General features: G+C 37.6%; 1 long non-coding RNA gene across 1 annotated transcript; it reads left to right on the top strand.

Moving 5' to 3' along the window:
* The first annotated feature begins 3,565 nt into the window (after positions 1–3,565).
* On the top strand, positions 3,566–4,372 carry LOC114826528 (uncharacterized). Its single transcript, XR_003775363.2, has 2 exons — positions 3,566–3,983; positions 4,099–4,372. It is a non-coding gene; the product is annotated as an uncharacterized lncRNA (long non-coding RNA).
* Positions 4,373–27,513: the final 23,141 nt, after the last annotated feature.

Genomic DNA, 27,513 nt, shown 5'->3' on the forward strand with positions numbered 1-27,513 from the left:
TTGGACTTAACCCAAAAATGCTATGCACTTATTCTCGAAGTACGATATGCTACGAGTGTTTAAGTGAAATCTTTCTATGTTCGGTTTTGATTTCAGTACTATTATTTTAACTTCATTCTATTATATATGTATTTTGACGACATGTTACCATATATCTATCTTCAACTTTATGTTTTGAGAAAATTTTAGTATTGAACTGAAGGAGAAAGAAAGTAGGAGTTTGGAGGCATAAAAGAGGAATCATTGCACTCCGATCACGACGAAATGGAGTTCTCTTTTATACAACTGCTCTAGCTTGATTTCTTCTTTATATATATACTTTCTCCCTACCTTTTGGAGTTTTTATGTATAAAAAATGATTTCAAATTTCGGGGACTAAATTTTTTTAAGGTGGGTAGATTGTGACAACTGTCCCTAATTTTACATTTTATAAATTTTAAAGATGTGAATTTACGAAAATGTCCCTAGAGGCGAAAGCATTGACTTTCATTTACTAGCGTATAGTGAGACATACGAAGTATTGTTTTAGCATATTTGTATAGTACTCGACGATACTAACACATGAGTGCAAGCAAAATTGAATTTGGAGCTAAAATGAAGATTTTACGGAACTCGGAACAATAAGGGCATTTTGGGTAATTTTTGCATTGGAGATATTTCTACATTTTTGGAGCACACTTGCGCTGACAGGTGCCAAGATTCCCCATTTTTATGGGGGGGGGTTCTTTTCTGTCCAGTGATCTCTCTTTCACTTTCTCTATTTTCTTCTTCTTTCACCCTCAGTCACCTTCACTCTTTCTCCTCCTCTTTTGCTCCTCCTCTTTTTCCGAGACACACACACCCATACCTCTACACCTGCAACCACAACAAGGCAACACCCCCACCATCATCCCTTGCAATCCTTGTGAGCCATTGGACCTAGAAATAGGAGAAAAGCACCTTGAAAACAACCACCCCACACTGCACAGTACCATCATTGTGCATCACTCTTCTCCAGTTAATTTTGACCATTTCTGACCAAGGTAAGCCTCAAAATTGGTCCCTAACATTGTAGATCATGTCTAGGTTCATGATTGGTAAGTTTTTGGGTGGTTTTGGTGGTGTAAGAGCTCGGAAAAAACAAAGGATGGTCACTGCTCATTCTAGAAATTTCCAATCCGTGGTCATTTAGCCACTTTCTAGCCATTTTTCCGGTCAACTCTGATCTCCATTGGGCCTCCTAAGGACTAAATGCATCGCAAGGATTCTCGATGCTACGAGGCAGGTTTGACTTGGTGACATGATCAGTGAGTGGGCATTTGTTTTCATACATATATATCTTACGGTTTCCAGAAATGTTTTAAATTGATTATGCATAGCATGCCATGATTTGAATGTGTTATATTTAAATATTGCATTATGATAAGATCAGTGAGTGGGCATTTGTTTTCAAACATACATACACACACACACACACACATATATATATATATATATATATATATATATATATATATATATATATATATATATATATATATATATATATATCTTACGGTTTCCAGAAATGTTTTAAATTGATTATGCATAGCATGCCATGATTTAAATGTGTTATATTTAAATATTGCATTATGACGAGATTTGTGATTATGTCAAATTATCTTACGGAGGCGCAGGTAAGTTCAGGTAAGTTATTATGTGATTGAAATGGTTGCATTATATGAGCATGCATATATTCATTTAGAGCTCATCAGGCTGCACTTTGGTGTTAGTGCTCCATCCCTAAGCCAGGGCCCAGCCTTCAAGTGTATGTTCACCTCTCGCACCGCAAGCTCGCCTTAGATCCAAGTAGGTGCTAGCCTATCGTACAGACTACATTAGGCATTTACAAAAAGTAGGTGACCCGCAATTTATCGCTAACCATCACGTGATCATAGCACTAGAGCATACATATTTACACCCAGCCTGTCGTATAGGTCACATTAGGTGACTTCGACTCGTGAGCTAGCATAAAGTGATGAGCAATAAGTTCAGTCGTACAGGTCACATTAGATGACTTCGACTGGCATGCTAGCTAGACTGATTTCACACCTGGCTTATGCTTATTATTGCTAAGATATTGTGGCATGGCATGCTTCTATTTTCACTGCACTCATGCATTCATTTTCGGGCGGATGATATATGTGTCTTTGTGCGGGCGATGTAGTTCCTTAGGGCAGATGATGTATGTGCCTTCGAGCGGGTGATAGATGTGCCTTCGAGCGATTATCATCCCACTACTAAGCACACTATATATGATATATGATTTATGAAGGTTTTATGGCATGCTAAGATTTTCGGAAAACCTACTGCCTATTATGCTATATGAGTTTTCTAAAAATTGGGGGTTAGTACGTTTGAAGAGTAGTTGACTTTAGTATTATTAATATCAAACTTGGTCCACTCATGTTTTGCTTTACACCCCCTTCAGGACTTAGAAATGAGGCGTTCGATCGATCTTGACGTTGAGGCATTCCTGTATCAGTATCTTTGAGTCCACTAGGTGTAGGACCCCTTTCTTTGAGTCCTATAAATTGTTTGAATTCTAGAAATAAGTGAATTTTCAATTTCATTTTCAAACAATACATATGTATATTGGGGTAATCTGGGTAATCTAATCCTCTTGAAATTCACAAATTAACCTATGCACAAAAAGTCACAAATTTCAGTACAAACTCAACGAAAAAAAAAATTAAACAACTTGGAAGTAAATACCTTAAGCACCTTGAACCCTACACAAAAAATGATGACCACTTCTTCCTGAAAATAAAAAAGAACCAAATCATATATGACTCAAAAAGGGCTTGCAAGCTCGCACAATAAAACCCTAAAATTGGAAGATGAATGTTTCCTACACCAAAAAATGAAATCAAATGAAACAATGACACGCAAAGTACATAAAAATAAAGAAAACGCTTAGCAAAAAAAGTGAAGAGTCGAATTTTTACAGTAATCAATTCAAAAAATTTCTTGCTAACCAAACAAAAAATAAAGCCCAAACAGAAAATAAGGCAATCCATGAACAAACACACCTAAACCGTGGAAAACAACGAGAAAAACAGGCCAAACACCCTTCCACACGATCCTATCAGAATCGAAACCAAAAGGCAGATGGAGAAATAAAGAGAAACAGAAAGACAGAGAGAAGAATTGAAGAGGAAAGTGAAAAGTGGAAAATGCTGGAAAGTATCTTCCTTAGAAAGCACAACACGCACGCACGGGGAAAAAAAATGAGAGACGAGTAAAATGGCCAATTCACCATACAACCCCACTAAAGCCTAAAAAACATGAAGAGAAAGAGGGGTAAAACCGGATGAGCACTGTTAATAATAGTACCTATCCTCTGGCTTTTAGAAGAGAGTAATGACATGGTAGGGAAGAATGGTGCCTACGAAATACGATATGTGAGAAATTTCAAAGTGGGTCACATATTTGTATCCTTTGTGACGAAAGTGGTCATCACATTTTGAACGGGGAAAGTTCCAACAAAAAAAAAACAGTGAATCAAGTATTAATTTGTTTTAGAATACTCTCTCTCTCTCTCTCTCTCTCTCTCTCTCTCTCTCTCTCTCTCTCTTTCCCTCTCTCCCTCTCTTTCTCTCGGACTTCTCCCCTCTCTCCATCACCATGACCCAACATCATGGCAACCATCGCAGTCTCATCTCTCAATCTTCTTCTCTCTTAACTATGACAGTACCAGGATCTTCCGGACCAACAGCTCAAACCCTATCTCATCCTTTTGCTCTCTATCACTCTCCAAAACAAAAAACACTAGAAACCCACTCAACCAACAAGCCAAATCCACAGCCCGCACCAACCCAAACTACCTCTATCTGTCGTCCAATACTTCTCTTTTTGCTCTAATTATGATTTTTGTGTTGGATGCACTGGTACGTGCCTCATTGAGCTTCCAGTAGCCCTTCACTTCCACATCCACGGATCCACCCTCCAAAGTCTTTGTTTAGGTAAAATTGTTTTTTTGTTAATTCTTTCATTATGGGTAAATGTTGAAATTATTTACCTGATTAATTTATACATGTGTAGTTTTTTGTTTTTAATAATTTGATTTTTTTTTTCTAGAATTTTTTTTGTTTGGTATGAACTTGCAGGTTAGACTTAGAATACTTGGATCTAACGGGAAGACGGGACACAGAATCGAGCGCAATGGCGTTTATGGATTCATATAGCCGATCCCACTTAGTGGGAAAATGCTTTGTTGTTATTGTTGTTGTTGTATGAACTTGCAAGTTGGAATTTTCCTGAGTTGCTTAGGTTTTTCTTGATGACTTAAGGTAGAACAATTTGGTTGGTTGTTTATACACATTAATGAACAAAGGAAAGAAAATTTGATGCAGTTTGGGCTTTATAGTTGCACTTTGAAAATTAAATCAAACATGTTCCTCCTAAAAGTTATCGTATATTATTGAGGTCAATTTGATTTTTTTAGTTGTTAGTTTGAAAGACATTTGTTGTTTGTTTTCCGGGTATGTGCTATGAACTTGTCTCCATAATATATGGATACTTATCAATGTCTGAGAGCTTCGTATAAATATTTTATTGCCTTGATTTGTTACTTGTTTCCAGTAGCTATAATTATTATTGAAATATAAATTTACATTGTTGAGGAATATTTAATATATGTGAAATGTCTGAGAGCTTTTCTTGTACTCTATGTTTAGATATTGGAAACTGGAAAGTTAATTGTTACTATCTGTGAATTTAAATGTTTTTTATGCTTGAAATATGCTTCAAGGTTAAGTAAAGTTGATTTGTTGTCTTTAATATGTTTCAAGGTGAGAGAAAGCTGATTGAGGGATCATGGCAACAATAAGAATAGGGTCTCCTATTTTGGAGCCAAACACTGATAATTTCTTATCATCTTTGCTTGCTACTACTCTATAATTAGTCTTGTAGTGTTTTCATGAAATCCATTTTTATTTGCTGTCTTTTGATTGATCTTATTTCATTTTTATGATATATGTAATCTCTTCATAAAGCTAACTCCAAATCTTAATATCTTTGATTTTGGTAATCTCTCATTCTCTAAAGCTTTGTTAGTTGATTAGTTCCGACTTCACTACTCATGTCATCTATGCTCTGAACATTTGTATTTTATGGGTTCTACCCACTATTGCGCACTCACTTTATTAGTTTAAATAAGTTCTAGTTTCGGTTTTAATTTATTCACATCGTTACATCACTTACACTTTTGATTACGTCATCCTCGGGTGATATGCCTCGTGACACACCTCGTCCCGAAGGAGGGCATGCTGGTCGTCACGTGAGAGTGACGTAACCATTTACACAGTTCGGAAGCTTTAAAGATACAATTACTAAGATGTAACACCCAAGGGTGAGTCCTACTTTTGTGAATTCTGTTAGAACACCGTTGGATTCCTTGTGGCCACCAAAGCTCTACTATCTTGAACCTGGAGGGGCGCAAAACAAAGTTGAGTGGGTCAGTAAAACAAAGTTTTTTGAAAATATTTCATTTAACAACATTTCTAACCCCTCGCTGTAAAACTTGTATACTTTCCCAGAAAATAGCATATATAAACATATATATCCATTTCAAACATATCTCAAGTTATGCTATCAACATGCCACTATGCATATGCCATGTTATGCCTCACAATAATATAAAGATGCAACGATATAACAGGTGAAGTAAGAAATCAACCAGAGACCCTGCAGTTGGTCCTGTACGGTTAATTCTATAGCTCAAAATCCCATCCAACCGGAGTCACCACTGTGACCTGTACGGCACTACTCTGCACATAAATCGGAACTACCTATAGTAGTCTGTTCGACTAGGATGGTGTAATAATACGCTTTAGTGCTTCTCTCATCAATCATTTGTGCACATAATCTAAGGTCACCTACCAGTCGGAACCACCTCTAGTGGCCTGTACTACTAGTATGCCGGAACCACCTCTAGTGGTCTATACGACTAGCACCTACTTGGATCCAAGGTGAGCATGTGGTGCGGGGTGAATAATATAAGCACTTACACCAGGGGTGCAGGTTATGAGCTCTCAACACAATTCACATCCACAATAAATCATATGCACAGCATAAAACTCACCTGATACTCACATGTGCGTCCACAGCACCATTTAACATATATACATCAAATATTAATTCATATAATTCCTATATATGCATGCATGGCATCTTAAAACATACTTTCATTTAAATTCAATTTCTGGGAAAATCAATAGTATATAGGTAAATACAGAAAATACTGCCCACTCACCTGGAGTTCGCCCTACAACTCTCTAGCACAACACATCAAGGCGTCATGACGATCGGCGCCTAGAACAATAATCAAATCAAACCTCAGAATTCATATCGATAGAATATATAATTTATATAAAACACGTCACTACGTAGTTCGATCCGGAAGATCTGCAACTCAGATTTCCAATCCATAACTTTCAGAGGTCCACAGTATATCTCTGGAACAACATCCTAAAATTTCTTTACCATCCAACAGTCGGATCTCCGTCAATTGTCGAAACCAAGTGACGGTTAACATTCTATTTTACTAACTTACAACTCCAATTCCGGAAGATCCGTAAATCAGATTCCCAATATGTAAGTTCCCATAATCCTCAAATATTACGTATTACAACGTATCAAAGTTTGGTGACGATCAAACGGTCAGATCGTCAATTCACATTTTCACCTCACCACGAATCGTAACTAACTTAGGTTCAATTACTCAATTTACGTCAATCAATTACCAAACTGAACCTAGAACATTAAACACATGCTAAGAATAACATTGGCGGGCCACTGGCCACGCGCCGCCGCACGGGCCGCCCGGCTCGCCGGAAAATCCAACTATTTCCAAAAATTCTCAAAAAATACAGAAATGAATATCTCAAAGAGTAGAGCAAACTTTATACCTGAGGCCAAGTTCAATTTGTCCTAGAAATGCTCCAATTCCACCAAAACCGTGAAGAACCCTAGAATTGGGTGTTTTCAATTCGACCTTCAAATCAACTCCGCCGTCCCAACTAATGCTTGGGCTTTGTTCCAGGTCCTAAGGGAATGCTAATGGTGTTAGTAATTGAAAAAAAAACATTTCAAGATTTGGAGAATTTGAAGGCCTAGGTGTTGATTTTTGGGTTAAACATGAAGAGGGAAGGCCTAGGTGTTGATTGGGAGTGGTACCTTGATCCAATTCGTCGGAAAATTGAACGAGAACGGCAAGAAACCGCCGGTTTGAAGGCATGGGTCTCACGGGTCAAGGATGACCCGTTTCCTCCTTTTCCCCCATTCATCACTCTCCCTCCTTTCGCTCCTTTCTTCTCCCTCTGATTGGTCCTCGACTTTCTCTTCTTTCTGGTTGGCCCAACTCCTCCCTCTCTCCTGTTCTGATTGGGCATCTTTGCCCTTCTCTCCTCTTTCTTTCTTTTCTTCTTCTTTTTCTTCACATACACACACACAAAAACCTTTCAACATCTTTTTATTTTTTTTTATTTTCTTTCCCTTACATCCAAGCCATCCATTTCAAATTTCCTTTAATCTGGGCCATCCAAATTTTAATAATAAAATTCATAAAATGTCCAAACTTCAAACTTTAAAATCTTTTTCATTATAACTCCAAATAACGAACTGTCTGCGCCCACGCTTTCATAGCGACGAGTATTACGAGGATATGTCAAGAAAACAAATCTTAGATGGCATGACACAACGATTAACCTCGAATAATGCGCGTGCCTAAAAGGGCATTTTTGTAAAATCCTTAATTAAAACTTTAAAAACTCTTAAAAATTAGGGACGGGCTGTCACAATCTACCCACCTTAAAAAAAATTCGTCCTCGAAATTTACACAATCTTTACAATCCATCAATATCCATAAAACAACCTGAAACACATCTCTCTCATTCGATCTTTGTCTCCCAAGTAGTTTCTTCTGCTGAATGATTCCTCCATAAAACTTTCACAAAACGCACGATCTTAAACCTCAGAACTTTATCCTTCCAATCCAAAATAATCACTGGTTCCTCATCATAAATCAAATCCGGATTAACTTCCAAAGATTAAGGAGGAATCATATGTGAAGGATCTGAAACATAATGTCGAAGCATCGAGACATGAAACACATTATGTACCTTAGATAACTCCGGTCGGGGTGTGTCAATATATATATATATATATATATATATATATATATATATATTTGTAATCAAACAAATGTCCTAACAAAAATCCATCAAAATCATAAACCAATCCCTAGAAATCTTTAAAAATCCATATAGAAATCCTTAAAAATCCTCCTCAATCCTAGATGCCAAGGCGAAGACTTAGAAGGGTGTAGTCAAGGTGTAGTCAACCTAGGATTTAGGAAGATTTTTAAGGATATCTATATGGATCTTTAAAGATTTCTATGGATTTGATTTATGATATTGATGGATTTTTCTGAGGACATTTCTTTGATTACAAATTTATATTTGAATGAAAAGAAAAGAGAAAACTAAAGGGACTCATTACAAGAACACATGGATTCTGTGACGAACGGGTTTCGTTACATAGACAATAGATTTTGACACATATGCTTATATGTTACGAACTTCTTGCATCACAAGAGGCGTCACCTATGTAGTGTCACCTATAACTTACGTGATGAACTTTACCATTCATCACCTATTATATCTATATGTGACACTTCTTTCCCTCACATATTCGCAACTCAAACTCCATACTTCAACAAAAATTTGATGCTTTGGGCGTCACTTATTATTAGAATATGTGATGACTAATGCTTTCATCACAAACTGTATTGAATTTCTATTTTTTTTTCTAGATTGCTTTTTCCCATTTAATTATTTTTATAATTTTGATTGATGATTGATCTATAATTGAAACTTTAATTTTAGTGAACCAAGAAGATGAATAATATGAATTACCTCGTAATGACATTTACAATTTAAACATGTACAAGAGAACATATGTGGTTTAAAAACATTAAACTGATGAAAAAAGCCCTAAAACAACCTAAGTCTCCCATTGTCATGCACAATAAGACTACATGAAACCCGATTGGGCCATGAAAGACTCTCACTCTGTTGCTACTATTGGTTGGAAAGCGCAGGTAAGTTCTCTGACAAAAAAATTTCAGAAACCTGTGGAGATACAAGAGAAAAAAAAAATAAAAAACTGAGTACTATCCCACGTGTAACAAATAACAAACTCACTCAATTAATCTATACTCAAAGTGCACAAATTCTAGCTCTGTATAATTCAATTTTTTGCCAAGGAAAGTAAGGCAAATAACAAAGATGTGTCAAAATTTAATTAAAACCGAACCCGAACAAACCATTCCTAAAAAACAATAAGACCAAAATCCTCAATTCCCACATGATGACTAGCACTACAAGAGAAAAGGGCTATAAACCATAATGGATTAGATTGTCATTCCAAAAACTAGATATAGCCAACTTCCATCATTAGTAGATAATGCTCTTAACTTAGTTGCTACATTATTTATGGATATGTCAGAACCACCGGATATTCCTCATACGCCACAGAGTAAATTGCCGGGAAAAACATTAGGAAAGTGTCTAACTACCCGAACGTCTTCCACACGAGCAGAAGTCTCCTCGGTCATTACTACATGAGCTAAGTAGCCTTGACAATCGTTCCTCAACATCCGCTTTGCCCTCATGCAGAATAACTCCATGTTTCAAACCGCTAGAAAACTCCGTACTTCAGTGACAGCCTGAGGTTGCTCCCAATTTTCCACTACTGCTACTTTCTGGGGATCCACGAGAACACCCTAAGCTGATATCCCAAGAAAGATACCTGATCCAGCCAGAACTGGTACTTACTAAATTTAGCATATTGTTTATTCTCCCTTAACTTCTTCAAAACCAGACGTAGATGTCTAACATGGTTATCCTCGCTCTTAGAATATACCAGAATGTCATCAATGAAGACAATTACGAACGTATCTAGGTACGGACGGAATACCTGATTCATTAGTTCCATAAAAGTTGCAAGAGAATAATTAACCTGAATGGCATTACAAGAAACTCATAATGACCATATCGAGTTCGGAAGTGTTTTTGGAACATCATCACTCATGATCTTCAATTGATAATAGCCAAACCTGAGATCGATTTTTGAGAAAACTCAAGCATCATGGAGCTGATAAAAAAGATCATCGATACAAGGGAATGGATAACGAGTTTTAATTGTCACCCGATTCAGCTGTCTGTAATCGATACATAGCCTCAACGTTTCATCTTTCTTCCTCACAAACAAGACTGGAGCTCCCCAAGGGGAAGTACTTGACTGAATAAACCCTTTTTCAACAAGTTCTTGCAACTGGGTTTTTAATTCTCTCAACTCTAGAGAAGCCATACGATAAGGAGTTAGAGAAATATGATCGGTACCTGGAATTAGGTCGATGGTGAACTCCACTTCACGATATGGTGGTAGGCCAGGTAAATCATCAAGAAAGTGCTTGACTACCCGAACGTCTTCCACACAAGTAAAAGTCTCCTCAGTCATTACTACATAAGCTAAGTAGCCTTGACAACTCTTCCTTAACATCCGCTTTGCCCTCATGGCAGAGATAACTCCATGTTTCAGACCGCTACGTTCACCGACAAAAGGTACCATAGGCATGCTCAGTCGATGGAAGGTGACAATCTTCTAGAGACAATTCAATGCACCCATAATCAAGTGTAAGTTAGCCTGAGCATCTTGAAATATGATATGACCAACATTTTGCCTTGCTTTAGCTTTGTGAATTCCTCTCTCTTTCTATCCTTGTACTTTGGAGGTGTGAACATAGCCTCAAATAGACACCTGAAAGCATCCCAATTCATGGCATCTTGAGCAGACAACGGGCGTGACACCTGAGCCCACCATGATCCAGCTGCCAGATGGAAGAACCAAGTCGATGTCTAGACCCATATCTCCTCTGGAAGATTCCCCTGTCGCTGCATAACTCGGAAAGTCTTCTCAACATGGTCAATTCTAACCTCGGATTTCTCAGGTCCTTCATTGCCAAATAAATTATTTTATTTGAAGATGGGATACGGTTTCTAAGGTAGTCATTTGGGGAGGACAAAGTGTGGACTGAATGGCATTGGCGATTGCCTCAATGAGTTGCCCAAAATTGAGAAAATTAGTCTCAGAAGGGACATGTGGCACTTTACGAGGTGTAACTGGTGGTTCTGACATATCCATAATTAATGTAGGGACTTTCCTGGTTGTGTACCAAGTACTTTAATTAGTTCTGACTGCACTACTCATGTTATCTATGCTCTGAACATTTGTATTCTATGGGTTCTACCCACTACTGCGCACTTACTTTATTAGTTTAAATAAGTTCTAGTTTTGGTTTTAATTTATTCACATTGTTACATCACTTACACTTTTGGTTACGTCACCTTCAGGTGACAGCCAGCATACCTCAACTCCGGTCGAGGTGTGTCAATTATTGTGACAACCCGTCCCTAATTTTCTACGTAATTTTCTCCCTGAGTGTGTAAATTGACATTTATGCCCTTGTTGGCAAAGTGATGTGGACGTGGTTATTTGACTTTAAATTATTTTTCTCGTTATCGTAATTAAATAGTACTCGTTACGAACGCATGAGAGCGAGTTAGACCTGAAACGTACTTGTAACGAAAAAGTTACGTTAAATTAAAGTGCGTTAACACCGAGTAGATTTGTGCATGGGTGCGTTAATTATTTAGTATTGGAGACTACTATTTTTGATAGGGTACATTAGATTACGTCTGATTTTCCAAATTATTCAAACCTTATCTTTTCTCCTCTTTTTAAAACCTGTCTGGGACCTATCTCCCTCACCAATCAATTCATTTCCCATTTTCTTTCAACCAATTAGACACCCTGTCTTTTTGACCAATCAGAAATCCCTTTCTCCTCTTCTCAACAATTCAGAACTCACATTTTCGCTCTCTTTCTCATCTTCTCCTTCTCTCTCTCCTCACCTGTCACTCTCTCTTCTTTGCAACTATAAGAACCTTCATCAAACACTCACAGATCGAGCTTAAAACTAACACCATTGTGATCCTCTCGACCTCACGAAGTCTTCCGTACCAACCGATCATGAACTGATAGAGATTTAAATTTCCGACTCAGAGCGACTCAGAGCTACAACTTGGGTGGAGTTTTCAGCGATGAGATTTCGTTTGATTCACACGGTTTTAGGAGATTTGGAAGCTTCTAGGTGACTTCCCGAGTTCACTAGCCTAGTTTTGAAGTGGAGCCGACGATGGGACCTCGGGGTTTGAGACAACGAAAGTAAGCCCGAGAGTGTCGAATGGATTTTAATCCACTTCTATCCACCTCTTGGACTTTTAAGAGGTCCTCTTACCGGGCTTCAAATTCGTATAAAGTTCGCTAAAAATGGTTGAAAAATGAAGAAGTTATGGTGTTTCGAAATTTCTTTAGAAACTGGCGAGATTTTCCCAGTTTCCGAAGAAGAAGGATAATATTTCGTCAAAGTTGACGGAATATTTTGACGTCGTTATGTAATGCAGTTACCATTTAACATAATATTCCTTGGGTTCTATCAGCTTTGCCAAGCACGTGGCTTGCATGTGGGCACGTCCAGCCTTTGGCCAGTGAGTGCTTGACATGTGCGAGTCCGTGACTTCAAGTAGAATGATTTTGTACATTTAAACCCTCCGTTTGAGCAAACTATGGGGGTCTTTCCTTGCTTTTTCATATATGTCCTTATTAATTAATTATTATTTGTTGTTTCACATATAGGGGAGACTTACCCTGAAGGCACACGAGGATAAGCAAGGCTAGGGCACTACGATCCATCGACGTATCAGTGAGTAGGCATTTATTTTCGTGTATGTGTGTGTGTATATATATATATATATATATATATATATTTCAACAAATGCTTTTGAATTGATTTATGGATATTATGCCATGATTAAATAATGTTATAAGAAATGTTGTACTGTTGTGAAATGCTAAAATAATCATACGGGATACGTAGGTAAGTTTATTATGTGGACTAGAATTATTGAATCGTTATGGCATGTTTATATTTGTGTAGTCTACTCATCATTGTTGCACCCCGGTGTTAGTGCTTGCCCAGGGCCAGAGCTAGTCTTTCACGTGTATGTTCATATCTGCACAGCACGCTCGCCTTGGATCCAAGTAGGTGCCAATCCTATCATACAAGTTGCAATAGGCAACTCCGACTCTTATGTGATCGCGAATAGCACCAGTCTTTATGTGATTGTAGCACTAGAGTGTATATTATGATTACACCCAGTCATGTCGACATGTTGTATTAGGCAACTTCGACTTGTGTGCTAGCATAGATTGATAAACATCAGTTCAGTCGTATAGGTCACATTAGGCGACTCCGACTTGTGTGCTAGCATAGGTTGTTGAGCACCTGATTTTACTTGTATTACTATTGAGATATTGTGATGTGGCATACTTCTAGATTTACTGTTGATTTGCATTTGATTTCATACCTATACGTAGTATGATTTTCTGGAAACTATACATGTTTTACGGCAAGGGGTTAGTATGTTTAGAAAATAAATGGATTTTATAAACTTTTGTTTTTGCCCACTCACCTTTCTGTCTGTTTTTCGCCCTTCCAGGTCATAGTTAGCTGATTTACTTTGTGGCGTACAAGGAATATCTGGCGGTTTTGACATATCCACAAATAATGTAGGGACTTTTCCTACTGCACTACTCATGTCATCTATGCTCTGAACATTCGTATTCTATGGGTTCTACTCACTACTACGCACTCACTTTATTAGTTTAAATAAGTTCTAGTTTTGGTTTGAATTTATTCAAATTGTTACATCAGTTACACTTTTGGTTACGCCACCTTCGGGTGACAGCCATCATGCCTTGACTTCAGTCGGGGTGTGTCAGTTTGGTATCAGAGCTAGGTTTCAATCCTAGGACCTATGGGTTAAGGGTCCACAGGCTTCTGCTGTGCATTATTGTTATTATGTTCTTTATCATTGTCATCATTAGGAACATATTAGTACCTGCCTGAGGTTCCCTATTACCAGGGCAGCTATCCACCATACCAAGGGTGTAACACGCCGTATCAAAGTGGTGCAGTGGAAGCGTGATGTGTGCCCATAACCCACAGATCTCAGGATTCGAAGGCCTAATGGTATGTTTATGCAAGGCGATCAGATGTATGTACCAAATGTGGAAGAACTGCAAAAATAAATACTTGATGAGGTGTATATCTCTGCTTATGCGATGCATCCCAGAAGTACTAAGATGTATCATACTATCCAACCATTCTGCTACTAGCCAAGAAGGAAAAGAGAAATTACAGAGTACATGAGTCGTTGTTTAGTCTGTCAGCAGGTCAAGGCTGAAAGAAAGAAACCATTTGGGTTACTGCAACCACTTCCTATACCTCAGTGGAAATGGGAAGATATCACAATGGATTTCATGTACAAGTTGCCTCATACACGTAATGGCTATGATGGTATTTGGGTGATAGTAGATCGACTTACCAAGTCAGTGCACTTCCTACCTGTTTGTGAGAATTACTCACTAAGTCGGTTGGCTGAACTTTTCATCTCTGAAATCGTCAAGTATAATGGTGTTCCAGTTAGTATCATTTTTGACCGAGATCCCAGATTTACTTCAAAATTTTATGTAGCTTTTCAAGCAGCTCTAGGGTTAAAGTTACTCTACAGCACCGCCTATCATCCTCAAACTGATAGGCAGTCAGAAGGAACTATTCAAATGCTAGAAAACATGTTGAGATCTTTAGTCTTGCAGTTCAGAGACGTATGGCACAAACGCTTATCTTTGATAGAATTCTCCTACAATAACAGCTTTCACTCCAGCATTGGTATGTCACCATTTAAAGCGTTGTATGGGAAACCATGTCATACCCCACTGTGTTGGTCCAAAGTTGGTGAAAGAGTTGGTTTGTGGATGAGACGACACAGAACATTTAGGTGATAAAGGCTAACCTGAAAGTAGGCCAGGATCGACAAAAAAGTATAGTAGACATTCGACCGACAGAGTATATAAGGTTGGAGACTGGGTATTTTTAAAGTTGTCGCCATAGAAAGGCGTTGTACGATTCAGGAAGAAAGGAAAGCTAAGCCCTCGTTACATCGGACCATAACAGATCATTGAGCAAGTTGGTGAAGTTGCTTACCGACTTGATCTACCTCCAGAGTTGTCGAGAGTGTATAATGTATTCCACGTGTCCATGCTACGGAGATATGTCTCCGCTCCGTCACATGTGATTCCTCCTCAGCCATTCGAGATTAATTCGGATTTGACTTATGATGAGGTTCCATTGACGATTCTTGACTAGAAAGACAAAGTTCTCTAGAACAAGACCGTTTGTATGGTGAACGTCTTATGGAGAAACAACTTTGTTGAGTAAGCTACTTGGGAGACAGAATAGCATATGAGCGATCTCTATCCACGTCTGTTCCTTAATTATGATATGTAGAAGTGTTGAAATTTCAGGGATGAAATTTTCTTAAGGGAGGTAGATTGTTGCAACATGTCACTAATTTTCTACCCAAGCATGTAAATTGACATTTATGCCCTTGTTGGCAAAGTGACGTGGACGTGGTTATTCGACTTTAAATTATTTTTCTTGTTATCATAATAAATAGTACTCGTTGTTACGAATGCGTGAGTGTGAGTTAGACCCGAAACAAACTTGTAACGAAAAAGTTACGTTAAATTAAAGTGCGTTAACAACGAGTGGATTTGTACACGAGCGCGTTAATTATTTAGTACTCGAGACTACTGTTTTTGATAGGGTACGTTAGATTATGTTTGATTTTCCAAATTGTTCAAACCTTATCTTTTCTCCTCTTTTTAAAACCTGTCCATGCCCTATCTCCTTCACCAATCAATTCATTTCCCACTTTCTTTCAGCCAATCATACACCTTGTCTTTTTTACCATTCAGAAATCCCTCTCTCTTTTTCTCAACAATTCAGAAATCACATTCTCTCTCTTTCTCTCTCTCGCCACCTATCACTCTCTCTTCTTTGCAACTGTAAGGACCTTCATCAAACACTCACATATCGAGCTTAAAACTACCACCATTATGATCCTCTCAACCTCACAAACTTATCTATACCAACCGAACATGAAATGATTGAGATTTGAACCTCCAACTCGGGTGGAGTTTTCCCCAACGAGATTATGTTCGATTCACACGGTTTTGGGAGTTTTGGAAGCTTCTAGGTGACTCCCCAAGGTCACCAGCCTAGTTTTGAAGTGGAGTCGACGAGAAGACCCTCTGGTTTGAGACAACGAAAGTAAGGCCGAGAGTGTCAAGTGGATTTTAATCCACTTCCATCCACCTCTTGGACTTTTAAGAGGTAAAATCTTATTCTCCTTTTCTCGGGCTTCAAATCCAAATGAAGCTCGTTCAAAATGGTTGAAAAATGAAGAAGTTATGGTGTTTTGAAATTTCTCCAGAAATCGGCGAGATTTTCCCAATTTTTGACGAACCATACGTCGGTGCTGGATGGCAGAGGATCACCAGAAAAGAAGGAGAATATTCTGTCAAAGTTGACAGAATATTCCGATGTTGTTAGGTAACGCCATTAGACTTCGCTATTATTTAACGGAATATTCCGTCAAGTCTGACAAAATATTCCTTGGGTTTTGTCAGTTTTGCCAGGCACGTGGCCTGCGCGTGGCCGCGGGCCAGGTTGTGCCTGAGGGTGCGTCCGGCCGTCGGCCGACGAGTGCTTGACATGTGCGGGTCCGTGACGTCAAGTAGAATGTTTTGGTAGATTTAAACCCTCCGTTTGAGCAAACTATGGGGATTTTTCCTAGCTTTTTCGTATGTGTCCTTATTAATTAATTATTATTAGTTGTTTCGCATATAGGGGATGTTGGAAATGTGCCCTAAAACCAATCATATGATGATACTTGATGGACATTTCACATGTTAAACTAATCTAGTTTATTATAAAGGGCAAATATTATTATTTAAAGCTGTCTCATATAAATGTTATATGCTTAAACGATAAGTCCGAGGAATATGTAATTGGGAGAATGTGATCTAAAGAAGTTAGATTCATGATACCATTCTCTTTCGTATACATATCCTAAACGTTCCTGATCATAGGATTGCCTATTGGGCATTGACAGTCCATTAAGATCAGTACGTGTTATGTCTTCTATTAGAGAGAGTGACTGGTCTCGAGTCATTGGTGTGACTGACACCAAGACAAACATGGAGGTGCTTAATAGAGAATGGGTCCATTGAAAGTGATCAACAAGGAGTTCTCATACTCATGTCACATGAAAACTCATGGTTGGGATAATGCAAAGTAGTCATTTAACCCGAGGCATCATAGTTGTCTTATGCTTAGGCCCTTGATCTTTGACTATGTCAAAGTCACTCTGTCAAAAGGTGTCCATGGCATAGTTGGGGTTAAGCCACTTAGCCATGGAGACAAGTGAATGCACAACAAGGGATCTCTAACCTTCAAACTGTTTGAGGGACAATACTCTATGATATAATTAAGAATCTCTGGCTAGAGTATGAATAAGATTTAGGAATTCATTAAAAATCACATTGGATAGTTGACATGAATAAACTATCAAATCAAACAATGTGGTCAAAAGTATTGTCTTAGAGAAAGACCGTATTGCATTGCAATCCCAAACTGAATAGGTTATCTACCTCTTTTGATTAGCTTGGGTAGCCATGACATAATGCTAGGTGTCACTCATGGTTTGTGGAAGCCCTAAAGGTGTATAATCACTAAAGGGAGAATTGAAAAGTAAGTTTCAATTCACAATCAATTTGAAGAGTTCTAATCACCCACTGCCTCACTAATGGATCGTGCACCGAGTGAGGTAGAGATTGAAGAAACAACAGAGATGAGTCAGAATAATTAAATGGTTTAGTTATTTATGGCTAGGATTAATTAATATGTTAATTAATCAAACAAATAAGGTTGTTTTAGACCTCAGGTTAGTTTTGGACCTCAAGGCCCAATGGGCTTCGAATGTCAAGTCCAATAACTCTAGTTGTATGACAACTTGAAAACACAAAGGATATGAAAGCCGAATGAACCCACATGGCCGGGCATAGAGAGTGTGAGGGAGAATTGGTTTTAATTGCAATTATGCCACTCAATGTAAGTGGCTACAGAAAGGAAATTATAACCCATTCCCTCATAAGGGTTTTCTAGAGAGAAAAGAGAAAAACACAAAAGCTCTCTCTTCTCTTAGGAGCTGGCCACCCTAGGAAGAATGGACTAGCATCCATTTCTTCCTAGGTCACTCATCTTTTCCTCAATGCTCTCCTTAGTGTGGAAACTTAGCGGTTCCTTTCTTGGGAACTTGGAGAATCCATTCCTTCATCCATATCCAAGAAGTCATGGAGCTAAGAATCAAAGTTCCTCCATCCACATCCATGGAGCCAAGAAGCAAGGAGACTAAGGAAAGAAGGTCCTCACATGGGTGAATATCCTTTGCTAATCAAATAGGTGCTTTAAAGGTATAAAAGTTTCTCAACTCTTTTCTTTAAGATTTGAGTTGAGTCTTGGTTCACCATAACTACTAGGCCTTAAATTTCATGGGTACAGTTTTGTTTTTGAGTGCATACAAGCATGATTCTCCCTTTAATTGTTAATTGCATGCATAGATGTCACTCAAATGAACTTGTTTTCACAAATTTTGCCTTCAGGGGAGACTTACCTCAAGGAAGCATGAGGACAAGTGAGGCTAGGGGGCTACGATTCATTAACGTATCAGTGAGTGGGCATTTGTTTTCGTATATATATATATATATATATAAACTTTATAGTTTCCACAAATGCTTTTGAATTGATTTATGCATGTCATGCCATGATTAAATAATGTTATAAGAAATGTTGTATTGTTGTGAAATGTTAAAATAATCTTACGGGTTGCGCAGGTAAGTTTATTATGTTGATTAGAATTATTGAATCGTTATGGCATGCTTATATTTGTGTAGTCTGCTAATCATTGATGCATCCTGGTGTTAGTGCTCGCCAAGGGCCAGGGCCAGTTTTTCACATGTGTGTTCACATTAGGACTGAACGCTCGCCTTGGATCCAAGCAGGTGCCATTCCTGTCGTACAGGTTGCAATAGGCAACTCCGACTCGTATGTGACCGTGAATATCATCAATCCTCATGTGATTGTAGCACTAGAGCATATATTATGATTACACCCAATTATGTCATACAAGTGATTAGGCAACTCCGACTCGTGTGCTAGCATAGATTGATGAGCATCAGTTCAGTTGTATCGGTCGCATTAGGTGACTCTGACTTGTGTGCTAGCATAGGTTGTTGAGCACCTGATTTTACTTATATTACTATTGAGATATTGTGATGTGGCATACTTCTAGATTTACTATTGATTTGCATTTGATTTCATACCTATACGTAGTATGATTTTCTAGAAACTATACATGTTTTATGGCAAGGGGTTAGTATGTCCAGAAAATAAATGGATTTTATAAACTTTTGCTTTTGCCCACTCACCCTTCTGTTTTCGCCCCTTTAAGTCGTAGTTAGCTGATTTACTCTGTGGCGTACGAGGAATATCCGGCGGTTCTGACATATCCATAAATAATGTAGGGACTTTTCCCGGTTGTGTACCAAGTAAGTAGTTCCGACTGCACTAGTCATGTCATCTATGCTTTGAACATTTGTATTCTATGGGTTCTACCCACTACTGGCCACTTACTTTATTAGTTTAAATAAGTTCTAGTTTCGGTTTTAATTTATTCACATTGTTACATCACTTATACTTTTGGTTACTTTATTAGTTTAAATAAGTTCTAGTTCTAGTTTCGGAGTGTGTCATATATAGAGATAGGATCAAGGGACAAATATTTTTACAAATACTTTTACACTCTTTTTAAGACTTTTGATTACATGACATCCAATGGTTCTTATTTATTCATTAAATGATATGGATGCTTATGTGGATTTTAACTAATATTAAAGATAAAATAAAACTGGAAAAAAAAAACATAAAATCTAGAAAATTAAAACTAAAATTAAAGAAGGAAGAAACTCTGAAACAACATACTTTTAAATTAAAAAAACATGATACCAGGCATAGGTAATACCCAGCGTAAACAAGGATTGAGTTATTATTTTTATCAAATATAAACCCTAATAATAACTAAACAACATACTCTTTTCCTTCCTTGGAGCTTTTATCGCATTTATCATCTTGTTTTTGAATTGGTCTGATAAAAACAAGCTCGAGTTTATATTTATAGACAGTTTTTTAGACAAGTAATTTTGCAAAATAATCATTCAAATATTCAAGTACCTTCCAAGAAAAAAAAAACTAAATCCCCATCATTCAACAACCGAAATACAATTCAAACTGAAATATGAACAAGGGTAATATATTCAACTTCATGTAATTGCCCTACAAATTAAAAACTTGATTATTATTTCGATCGTGACAGAAAATTAGCATCATTCTTCATGGTTGTCATTCTTTGAATCTTCTGATCAACAACATTCTTCATCATGGGGTAAAGACACTATAAGATATCGAAAAAAGATAATATGAGTTGGACTAAAACATGAAAAGTATGAAAAATGGTGTATCCAATAAACTAAAACTAATTCAAAGTAAATAAGTTCACTTGCCTTGGTTTAATTTGCTGAATCAATCTTTTTTTGTCTTTGGATAGTTTCTTGTATTTTGCTTGATGTGAACAAACAAATTGTGCATTTGTCACCTCATTTGAACATCATCTAGACTTTGATGAACTTCGAATATGAATCCAAAACCCTTCTTGTCGGCCATAATCTTCATAATAATTTCTTGCCGCTTCCATTGTTTCAAAAATCATACCCACATACGGCGTTTCCAATGCTTCATCAGTTCTCTTTGGAGTGTGACAATTGCCTGCGTCACTCATTTCTTGAACTGGTGCAAACTCGACATCCTCAAGTGGAGGATCCATTAAGGCTAGAAAAATAAACTTAAAAATACTAACATCCTATTACTTAAAAATAAAATACCAACTATTATGTCTTAATCTATTACTCTGAACTAGTTTCACTCACCTTGTGAAGTGTAAAGCTTGATGCTCCTATTTCCACAGTAAGCTCGTTAGAAAGATTAGAGATTGGCCTGTATACTAGAAAAAAAAAATAAGTTTGGAAAATTGAAACAAAATGAGGCAAGAAATTCAATATCTAAGTTATAATCTGGAACCAAAAACATACATTCTCATGGGTACCAACATATCAAAAACCAGAAATCACAACTACCCTCGCTGCTCAACCTGCAAGCAGTGACCAAGTTCGGTTAGCAAAACATTATACGCTCCTCAAATTCAATCTACAAGACTTGCACTAACAAAAGCAATCAGTCATAATATTTCTAGCTTTCTCACTTTAGGATTTCACATTCACACATTCTATTGGCAACACTCTTCCTATATCGCCATCTTCACGCCAAGATTCTTTTTTCTTATTTTTTTTTTAACCGCATCATGTTAAGTTATTAAATCTAAACTTTAGGGTTTCAATCCATCAATTCTCACTTAATTCAGTTACAATGCATACAATGAGATCCCAAATTCTGAAAACAAGAACGAAACATAATCATCACCAAGTCTTTTCTTTACGTCTAAAGTTTTATGATCGGATTAAACTCGCATGGCATGTTAGTGTAACTTGAATTTGATAGATTTTATCCGAGGGGGAAGAGCTGAACAGAAAAAAATGAAAACAGAGATGGAAGAAGCTGAAACGAACGTTTTTCTTTTTTTTTGTTCTCTCTTGCAAAATGCTGCAGAGGAATATTTTCAATGCTCCAACAAAAACAAAGAGCACTAACTCTCCTTTACATTAATTGGTGGCCTTAGCTTTAGGACCACACAAGACTCAACTTTTAATCTTACTCACTCATCTATCTAATTACATGGATCACACACCACATGGCTCTCATGGCCTTACAACTTGTACCTTTACACTTGACAGATATGCTCAAGTGAATACACACATTAAACTCAACTTATTTCTAATACTCAATCAGCTAGAGACTTATAATTCAACACTCCCCTTTAAGTCTTGAGCTGATTTCACTCCAAGCATGCTCCTGAGATAATTAAACCGATCTTTAGCCAAAGGTTTTGTGAAAATATCTACCATCTGTTCTTCTGTGGGACAATAAATCAAATCAATGATTCCTTCTTGCAGTGCATCTTTAATGAAGTGATATCTTCTGTCTATATGTTTGGTCTTCTGATGAAAGACAGAATTCTTGGTGATTGCAATTGCTGAGGTGTTGTCACAATGTAATGGAGTTGCTTCAGTTTGAAGTTCCCCAAAATCTTCTAAGACAAATCTAAGCCAGATTGCTTGTGCAGTGGCATTTGATGCACTTATGTACTCTGCTTCTGCAGTGGATAATGCCACGCAACTCTGCTTAACTGAAGCCCAAGAAAAAACTCCACTTCCAAACGAAAAAGCATATCCAGATGTACTTCTGCTATCATCTGGTGATCCACTCCAGTCACTGTCGCAATAGCCAATCAACATTGCCTCCTTGCCTTTTGTATACTCTAAACCATAATCTAGAGTTCCTTTGATGTATCTGAGCACACGTTTGGCAGTTCCAAAATGCTTGCTAGTGGGACAGTGCATAAATCTGGCAAGCAAACTGGATGCATACATTATGTCAGGCCTAGTAGCTGTGAGATATAGAAGACTCCCCACAATGCTTCTGTATAGCTCTTCACTTACTGCTCCACTACCATCATCTTTAGTTAATTTCTCAGTTGCCACAAGTGGTGTGATCACAGATTTGCACTCATTCAGACCAAACTTGCTTAGTAAAGAACTTGCATAATTTTTCTGATGAATGAAAATGCTAGAATTGGTCTGAATTACTCCCATTCCAAGAAAATGATGGAGAAGACCCAAGTCTGTCATTTCATATTTTCTCTTCATGTCTTCTTTGAATTCATCAAGCATCAGTCTATCACTTCCAGTATAAACTATGTCATCCACGTAAATAGAGACAATCAGAATGTCTTGTCCCCTTGCTTTGATGTACAGTGTTGGTTCACTCAAACTTTTCTCAAAACCACACTGTGAGAAATATGTATCGATTTCTCCATACCAAGCCCTTGGAGCCTGCTTTAATCCATACAAGGCTTTATGCAATCGATAGACTTTATCTTCCTTTCCCTTGACTACATATCCTTCAGGCTGATCCACATAAACCTCTTCTTCCAATACACCATTCAGAAAAGCTGATTTTACATCAAGTTGATATAATTTCCAGTTCTTATGTGCTGCCAAGGCTACAAGGGTCCTGATAGTATCCAATCTTGCCACTGGAGCATACGTTTCATTGTAGTCTAGACCTGGCTTTTGAGCATAACCCTTTGCCACTAATCTAGCTTTGTTTTTTTAAACTGATCCATCAAGATTCAACTTGGTCTTATAGACCCATTTAACTCCAATAACAGGCTGTTCAGTTGGTCTATCCACAAGCTTCCAGGTACCATTCTTCTCAATCATGGCTAATTCATCTTCCATTGCCTTTAACCATGATTCATCCTGAGCTGCATCTGCATATCTTTCTGGTTCCAGAATGCATGAGTTGCATTGAGCAAGAACATCATTCAAATTTCTCCATTTTAGAGGTGAGTGATCATAAGCCTCTGAAATTTGTGCAGACTTAGGAGTGCCACTTTCTTGTTCTTGTGTATGAAAAGAAGAACTAGGACTGAGAGAACTTCCTTCAATCACACTCATCTCATATGGATTCTCACAAACTACATTCTCAGGTTGATCCTGAATGTAAGTTGCAGCAGCTGAACTTTGTGAACTTTCTTTCCAATTCCAGGTCATAGATTCATCAAAAACCACATCTCTTGACAAGATTAACTTGTTGGTACATGGATCAAATATTCTGTATCCCTTCTCACATGTAGCATAACCCACAAATACACCTTTAACACTCTTAGCATCTAGCTTCTGTCTTGTCTCAGTAGGTATATGGACATAGCACAGGGAACCAAAAATCTTGAGATGTGCAAGACCTGGTTTTCTGCCACTATAGGCTTCAAAAGGGGTTGTATTTTCTAGTGCTTTTGTAGGACACCTATTTAGAATATATACAGCTGTGTGTACAGCTTCAGCCCAAAGAACATATGGCATACCTCTATCATGAAGCATAGTCTTTGCCATTTCAACCACAATTCGATTTTTCCTCTCCACTACTCTATTCTGTTGAGGAGTATAAGCCATGGTGAGTTGCCTCTGAATGCCCTCAGTTTCACAGAATTTAGTGAACTCAGAAGATAAAAATTCTCCACCCCTGTCACTCCTTAGACTTTTAATTTTGAAACCACTCTGCAGCTCCACCATTGACTTGAATTTTTTGAAGTAATTGAATGCATCAGATTTGTATCTGAGAAAATACACCCAGATCATCCTTGTACAGTCATCAACGAATAACATGAAAAATTTGTTTTCAGCCAATGATGCATTCTGCATAGGACCACAGAGATCAACATGTATAAGTTCCAGATGACAGCTTGCTCTCCAGGCTTGATCTTTTGGAAACCATTCTCTGTGCTGTTTTCCAAATTGACATCCTTGACATACATCCTTGGTTGCTTCTAGGTATGGAAGACCATGCACCATATTCTTCTCACTGAGTTGCTGAAGCCCTTTGAGATTCAAGTGGCCTAGTCTTCTGTGCCAAAACTGAGTAGAATGCTCCAAACTAGCCTTCAAAACTAACTGATTATTTTTTACCAGAGAAAGAGGATAGCATCGATTTTCCTTCTTCTTAACCTTGATGATAAGGTTTTCAAGTGAAGGTCCATCATATATGCTGCACAAACCTCCTCCAAACACTAGATAATATCCATGCTCATCCATTTGTCCAACACTCAATAAGTTTTCTTTTAAACCTGGCAGATGCATGACTTCCCTGATATACCTTTTACCTCTGTTAGTGTCAATCTGCAATGAACCCATTCCAGCCACATTCACTAACACACCAGTAGGCATTTGCACCTTTCCAGCAACATTTGTATTTATGTCAACAAGGAGATCAGCATTCCCTGTCATGTGATTACTACAACCACTGTCAACATACCAATTTCCATTGATATTTGTTTCTGAGATTGCACTATTAGCATAGAACAGATTTCCTGACACTTCCACCTGATTTGCAGAGTTTGCCTTTTGCACAATCTTCCCTACAGTGCATTCTCTAGCCCAATGACCAAACTTATCACAATTATAACACTTAGGCTTCCCCTTATATCGACATTCACCAAAATGATACTTAGAACACACTCTACACTGTGGTTTGACAGTCTCTTGACTCATTGACTGTGACTGATATGGATTTGGTGCAGGACTAGTGAAAGGTTTCTGTTGGAATCGAGGTTTCGAATCCCATTTCTTTCCCTTAGCATTCCAATTCTTCTGGAATTTTGATGAGCCAGATTGACTCCACTTCTATTTTGCCCCTTTGGACTTACTGAGAATGATGCAAAAGCTTTCTCAGTGGTATCAACATTATGCAAGTCAAATCGTTGTTCCTGACTCTTCAAAATCGCAACAACTTCTTGCAGCTCAACAGACTCTAGACACTTTGTGTTTTCTATAACTAAACAGATGGAATCATAAGGCTTACTTAGACTAATCAGAACCTTCTGCACAAGTCTCTCATTAGAAAGGGATTCACCAAATGTTCTCATCTGATTAATTAACTCATTCAATCTTGTAAGATAACTAGACAGAGATTCATCATCTCACATTCTAGCATACTCAAATTCTCTTCTAAGATTCTGAAGTTTTACGGATCTAACCTGATCACCACCATGATATTCTCCATACAGTAGATCCCATGCCACCTTAGCTGAGTCGGCGTTGGCGATCCTAGGAAAAATTTGATCAGAAACCGCATTTTGTATAATACCTAGAGCCTTTGCATCTTGCATATATGCTGCGACCATTTTCTCATCGTCTTCTTCTTCTGAGCTTCCTTCAGTCTTCTTCTTCTTTGACTCTGAGATCGTAACCCCTTTTTCAACCAATCTCCATAACCCATGAGATTTGAAAATCGTCATCATCTTAATCCTCCAGAACTCGTAGTTCTCACCGGAGAAGATCGGAGTTCTCACCTCAGAACTTCCAGACCCAGCCATCTCTTAGCTTAGACAAGACGAACACAAATCGAAATCGGAATCTATGGAGTTTCGGTAACTTCGCTTGAGCCGGAACGAGCTTAAGTGTAGTTCAAATTCTTCACAGTTTACGCCCAGATCTCAAATGATCAAACCTGGCTCTGAGGCCATGTTAGTGTAACTTGAATTTGATAGATTTTATCAGAGGGGGAAGAGCTGAACAGAAAAAAATGAAAACAGAGATGGAAGAAGCTGAAACGAACGTTTTTCCTTTTTTTGTTCTCTCTTGCAAAATGCTGCAGAGGAATATTTTCAATGCTCCAACAAAAACAAAGAGCACTAACTCTCCTTTACATTAATTGGTGGCCTTAGCTTTAGGACCACACAAGACTCAACTTTTAATCTTAGTCACTCATCTATCTAATTACATGGATCACACACCACATGGCTCTCATGGCCTTACAACTTGTAACTTTACACTTGACAGATATGCTCAAGTGAATACACACATTAAACTCAACTTATTTCTAATACTCAATCAGCTAGAGACTTATAATTCAACATGGCATTATTCAAATTGGTAAAAACCAAGAAATTAAACCAGAAACAAAGAAACGCAATCGCATTCAAAAGATTGACTGACCGGAAGACGACAATTGAGTCACATTTTCTTGAGGTTTGTTGTTTATCGTCGTCTTCTTGTCGGCTTTGTCGTCTTTGGCTTCGTCCGTACTTTGTTTCTTTCTTACTTAAAACCCTAGAACATAAGTTCGAGTTCAATAGAAACACATAAACGGACAAAACAAATTTTTTATTTTTGCAAAATCTAATTTAATCACCCCGCATATATAAACAACAATATAGAATTTAGGGTTTCATTTTGGTTACCTAATGAAATTCCATCAAACTTCCTCATCGGCAAAGAAGTTTCATGATTTTTTTTATTAGGGTTCAAAGTCTAAATCCAAGTCTTGATCGAAATGGGAATGGGAGAACCAATTTCAGTTAAAGTTTCTTCCTTTTTTTATTTTAGTTTTAATTATCCAGATTTTAGGTTTTTTTTTTCAGTTTTATTTTATCTTTAATATTAGTTAAAAACCACATAAGCATCCATGTCATTTAATGAATAAATAAAAACCACTGGATGTCATGTAATCAAAAGGCTTAAAAAGAGTGTAAAAGTATATGTAAAAATATATGTCCCTTGATCCTATCTCATATATACATATATATATATATATATATTTTTTTTTTTTTTTATTTATTTCAAAGTACAATATTCATTTATAAAGGAATTTGAAATTTGTACAATACATGGAAGATA

This window comes from Malus domestica, chromosome 01 (genome assembly GCF_042453785.1).
Source record: "Malus domestica chromosome 01, GDT2T_hap1".
In the NCBI taxonomy this organism is placed as follows: domain Eukaryota; kingdom Viridiplantae; phylum Streptophyta; class Magnoliopsida; order Rosales; family Rosaceae; genus Malus; species Malus domestica.